Source organism: Humulus lupulus, chromosome 4, assembly GCF_963169125.1.
Source record: "Humulus lupulus chromosome 4, drHumLupu1.1, whole genome shotgun sequence".
In the NCBI taxonomy this organism is placed as follows: domain Eukaryota; kingdom Viridiplantae; phylum Streptophyta; class Magnoliopsida; order Rosales; family Cannabaceae; genus Humulus; species Humulus lupulus.
Window position 1 is genome coordinate 84,050,334 of NC_084796.1, and position 6,272 is coordinate 84,056,605.

Here is a 6,272-nt window from a genome sequence, read left to right on the forward strand (position 1 = left end):
ATGAAAAAGTCCTGCTTCCAGGACCCCGGGTTGGACACTGCGCCCTCTATCAAAGGGAATTCATTATTGGCTTTTTGCAGGTAATAAAAGCCCTTGGACTTGGGAGAGGGCATGAGATTGTACAGGAAGTGCACCTCTAGCGCCGTAGGAGCACATTTGGCAAGTTCCGCAAACGCGATAAAGAGGCAGCTCAAGGTCAGCCAATTGTTGGGTGCCAGCTGAAGTGGAGCAAGGTCAAAGTAGATGAGGACCGCAATGAAGAACGGGTGTAATGGGATGGTACCACCCGCCTTCAGGATATGCTCACTAAGGGCCACGAAGCCGGGACTAGGGCAGTCAGCCCGACAGTTGTCCGAAGGGGTGTATAAGGCGTACTCCGGAGGAACACGGTAGTGCTTCACAATTTCCCTCAGTTTATTTTTTGACACGTGGGACACCAGGGTGGATGCCAATAAAGGGGCATCGTCCTGTTCATTAATGGACACCTGTCGTCGTCCTCCCTTTGGCATATCTGCAAAACCAAAAGAAAAGGGTGAGGAAGAGACAAAACACTTGACCCTCCATTTTCTCTTCCTAGCAAGAGTCTTCCACCAAGGCACCGGCTGCGGAAGCGCTAAGCTAGGGAAGATCGAAAATAAGGGCTGAAGAGAAGCAGAAGCGGCCCCATGACAGTCATCAGGCAAGGATGGCCTAGGAGGCTCAGGCGTAAGATGTCCCTCCATACACTCTAACTCCCCCTGCAAATCTAAAAGGGTCACCCTAAGGCTTGCTACATGGTCACTAAGGTCAGGAGGGGAAGGTGCTTCGTCTCCCCTCAACTCCGAGTCAATTTCGCTCTCTACCACCCAAATTTTACGCCTAAGTTTAGCCATGTGCTCAAGATGAAGAATACGGGCCTGCCTTAAGGTGTCATGGTCTTGGTAAGGGTTTTCCTCAGGGGACTCTGAGTTTGAAGATAAGTCAACAAACTCAACCCCCGAAGGAGTGCCGAACGGACCATCACTTGCCATGAGACCTCGTCCCGAAAGCAAAAAGGGTTCACGTATAAATGAGAGGATTGTTACAAAACACAAAGGAATGGGCTCAAAACTTCTAGGCACAAACACTCTAAATGACCCGTTACGGGGTGTGAATAAAGGGGCATGCCTCAAGGCTAACTCACGATGGGCTCAGGCCAAAATACCCCATCCCGAGTGGTGCTAATGTGAACCCAATAAACATAAGGGAAAAAGAGAATATACCTTAAGTAGGAAAAATGAAACGTTGTCGTGGTCAAAAGGAGGTTGGGCCAAAAGTACCGTCACGGTCAAAAAGAGCCAAATGGTCGAAAGCACGCGTCTGCAAAAATAAACAGAAAAGATGTGTTAGCCTCCAAATATATGAAGGGATATAGACATACCAAAAATTAGCTCAAATATAAAAAAAAAAAAAAAGAAGGAGAAAACTATATCAAAAGTGAGGTTGTGGGGAATTGAACCCCTCACCTCTTGAAAGGAGCAAGGATCCCAAAACCACTAAGCTGTAGAGGTAAGGTGTGAATAATAGGCTAGACATGAAGACATATTTATAAGAATAAAAAAGGAGAGTCTACTAGAGCACCTAAAGGTCCTCTCCTAGACTGGGGGCACGTGTGGACGGTCAAAATCCCACATTTGTGAAAAGGCCAAAAGCGCGTGCTAAGGTTCCATAAACGCTTAAATATATCCCCGTGCCACGAGGCCCTTGGGCCACCATCTTCTCGCAAGAAGACACGTAAGGCTATTCCTGGCATGCCAAGCACCCAAGCACCCCGTGGGACCTCTCACGCCTAGCCCTGCACCTCGCGAGACCCGTCTCACGCACCTATCACCCACGCCTCATGGGTGAGCCTGAGGTGCTTCGGGCGTCTCGCACAAGCTGCTCAAGGGCTCCATCTCTCGCTCATGTGCGCCTGGCCTCGTGCTCGCGCGCCCATGGCCTCGTGTCTATGGGCTCATGGCCTCGCACCCGCGCACTCATGGCCTCGTACCCGCGCGCCCGCGCACCCATGGCCTCGCACCCGCGCGCCCATGGCCTCGCGCCCTTAAGAGCCTCGTCACAGCTGCACCACCAAGGGCCTCGCGAGGGAGGCCTCACGCTAGGAGAGCTACGCCATCAAGGGGCCTCATGAGGGAGGCCTCGCGTCAAGGGAGCCGCACCACCAAGGCCCCGCGACGGGGTGTCTTGCGCACCAGGGACGCACCACCAAGGGCCTCGCGAGGGAGGCCTCGTGCCAGGGGAGCCGCGCCATCAAGGGGCCTTGCGAGGGAGGCCTCGCGTCAGGGGAGCCGCGCAACCAAGGCCCTGCGAGGGGGTGTCTCACGCACCAGGGGCGCACCACCAAGGGCCTCGCGTGGGAGGCCTCGCGCCTCGCACACCCAGACATCTGGTGAGGCCACGTACCTATCACCTATGTCCGTGGGTGGCCTTGAGTTGCACCACCAAGGGCCTCGTGTGGGAGGCCTCGCGCCAAGGACCCGAGAGCCCCACCTCACGCGACGACCCTTACATGCATCAAGTGTCTCACTCCCTACACCTCGATGCGGTATCTCTTACAAAAACCTATGGAGACCCCAATTCTTAGAGGCTCCTGTACAAGTCGAAAGGATCATACTAGTATGATATTGTACGGGGTACGACCTGCAGGACCCCGTATGCCCAATCCAAATACTCATGCCAGACAAGTAGTGGGAGTACTAGGAGAGAGGGCATGGCCTGTGTGTCTATGGCCAGATGTCAGAGTTGACACCACCATCACCTGCACCACTATGCCTGGCACCACTCCTCTGACATTCCTACGGATCAAGTAGTGGAGACATCGTCATGGTACCTGGCCATGTACTGGAACCAAGACCACTACCCCTGATACCACTCTCCTGACAGTGTACTTGTGTACCACCTAGTCCCCTGGACCACAATGTATCTAGGGCCATTAGAGCCCACTATAAAATGAACCCCACTTCCACATGGAAGGGAGTTGGAAAAAAATATGTAGCACTACACCATAAGAAATACAAATTCAATTCACCATTTTTCTTCTGCAAGTGTTCTTTGAGTTTCCAATTAGATCTTTAAGGTTTTTGTTTTGATAATCTCTACGTTTCTATTTTTTCTAACTTAAGTTGGTTGACGAGTTCTCACCGTCAACACCTACATATAGGGAAAGGACTCCCTCGACATCCTCTGAAGATAGGGGGATTACTTGGTCGTCGAGCACAAGCTCGGGGGAGAGTACCAGTTAGGTTTCTTTTGACTTTAGCCTTGTTTCTTTTTGTTGTTTAGGCTTGATCACTAATGTGTAAATTGTGTATGTCCAGGCGACATGGAATCTGATTTAGACAACGTGCTCAACCCCCACTCAGGAACTAAGCAGAGCAAAGCTCCAAGGCATCACAGAGAGCGGGGTGGCCCTCTAAAATCTTGAAGAAATCTGAGATGACACCTCCTACCTTGGACACTCATGGCCCGAGCCTACCTGCTGATCAAAACCCCGAGGTCAGAGTATCTACCAAGATCTCACTTCCCCCACCTCCTCCTGTAGTCCAAATTTCCAAACAGACTGCTCCGCCCCCAAAGAAGCAGCTTCCCACACGGGAATGTTTGTTGTCGGTCTCGCCCCACATCTCCGAGTATTTGATCGATAATCCTGCGGGGACACATGGAGTCAGTCTGGGCTCGGAGGTACTATCCCGAGTTGGCTGAAGTCTCAGCAATCTTGGCGCTCCTCAATGGCAGTTTCTCACCTCCTGCCGTGACACCAATACAATTTTTGACAAGGGCAGTGAGCTCTTCACCTTGGTAAGTCCTTTTACTCTATCATGTTGCTTATTTGAACTTATCATATGTGTTTACTAACCCATTTTTGTTTATGCGTACAGGCTTTCAACGTGTACATTCATCTTAACTACAAGCTGAATAACGAAGTTCATGAGAGTCTTTCCTATGCTCAGGAGGTGAAGAACCTCCAGATAAAGCGCATAGACGAGCTCAAGGCTGCAAAGTTGACGGTGTCTGAACTCAAGTAAAAACTGGAGACCAAGGATTCTGAAATCAAGGAGAGAGACTCCAGAATCAAGGAGTTTGAAGAGCTGAATGCCAAGCTTGAGGAGGAGAAGAAGGCCACCTTTTTTATAATCGAGTGTGAGAAGGCTCGCCTCCTTGAGGAGTTTAAGCAGAAGAAGGATCATGTTGTTGACATGGCCATGTACCGCATCTGGGCCAACAACGTTGATCTCGACACCAACTTTCTGTACAACCTCAAAGATGAATTCCTTAAGAGGTGGCAAGCTCCGCTTGACATGGAGGATGCTAGGGACGAGGCAGAGGAGGCGGCGGAGAAGTCTGGTGCTGCTGATGGGGATGTGCCTGCTTCATAAAAGAGAGGTCATGGGCTGCGTCCCATTAAGATTTTTGTAATTCCTTTTTTTTATATGTGTGCCCTTGGGGCAAAGACAATACATAGCTCATTTTAGAGCTATTTTATATTTAGACAGTAATTGTGATCTTTATGTATATGATTTTCTTGCTCGAAAACCTTTATGCATTTGATTTTACATTCAGCTTTTACTTTATATTTTTTCTTTACATTTCTGGGTCGAAATATTTCAAGCATGTTATACTAAATGTTTGATTTTATGTTCGTTTATTCGTACAAACACACTTGTTGGATTTAAGCTCGAGTTTCAATGCATTCATGCATAGTTTACTCGATATATCCATCTTTGACCTCGTTATTGTCAAGGTCGGATTTTACTTTTACCATGCACTCGAAAGTGCTTATATGGCTTGTAATCTTAGTAGTTTAGTTATATTTTTCTTTTCTAGTCACTTTTTCTTATCCTCGAGTAGCTCCTCAAGGTTGTGAGGTCGAAACTAATTTTTGCAAAATTTTCCAGCCTCAGACTCGACTTAATTCGAAGTAGGTTTATTTACATTCCAACTTTCTATCGATTAGTTTTAGCTGGTGTTTACGCAAAAACGGATCCTGATGACATGAGAAGATTGACTTACGCGTGGCAGGCACGTGACAACTTTAAGTGAACAAATCATGTTCGACCATCGACCATAGAGTTATTGATTTATCAAGCCTCACGCTTAGGTGCGGCCAGTTTGGTCGCATACTTTCATTTACTTCCTTTTGGATATGCAATCTCTTAGTATTTGTATTAATTATATTTTCTTTTATTACCTTGATATGCAAGTCTTAATTGTAATTGAGGCCCATCGGCCCATGTAATCTTCTTGAGCCTATAAATAAGAATCAAAGGGCTCAAGGAAGGCACTTTTGAACTTTTAATCTTTGTACTCAGAGAGAAGTTGTAATCTCCCCAAGGCTTGTGAAACTCGTGAACCCTAGTTCATTGATCACAGTGTTGGGATTCAACATCAATAAGAACATTAAGTGGACGTAGGTCATTACCATCCAATTGGGGCCGAACCACTATAAATCATTTGTGTCGTTTGCTTTCCATATGAATTTCTTCTTATTTTTCTTTCATTTTCTATCGTTTATCTGACACCGTGTCATTGACCAATTTGAGGGTCAATATTTTGGTGCTTTCATTGGGAGATTAGTCCTAGACTTCAAGAAAATCAAATGGCGAAGACATCCAAGAAGACGGGGCAGACTACTGGCGTTGCATCCACCCAGCCTCCTCCACCAAATGTGGCTGAAGATGAGCCACAGTTTGATTTTGAGGAGGAAGAAATGGATTCTGAAACCCTGAGGACAATACTGAGTGTGTTGCAAGAGGAGTTTCCCAATCTGAGGGCCAATCAAGAGAATGTGGCTGAGACGTTGGCATTGCAACAAAGGGAAATAGAACGTCAGTGCCAAGAACTGAATGAGCGGCAGACAGACATGGACCGCCGACAGAGAGATGCCACTGCTTCCCTAGAAGCAGCCATTCAGTTGGCCCAAGGGCAGGCTGTGCTGACTTCTCAACCGGTTCAGCCACCAAGTGAACCACCACAATGGGCCCCAAACCCAAGTCCTCCACTTTAGCTGGTGAGCCCTCAAAGGCCGGAGCAACCACATGATGCTCAACAGGATATCCCAATTCAGGATCCTGAGCAGCAGCCACCTTCTCACGCTGGTCGAGATAATCCCCAGCGTCAAAGGCAGAATAGGGCCGGGCAGCCTCCCTGAAGCCCTAGATGCTCAATGGATGATGAGCCAAATCCACCGAGCAAGGGCAACGTCCTTCTACTAACAAAAGGCACGCCGAGTCAGGCTCTGCGGTCAGGGGACCCCC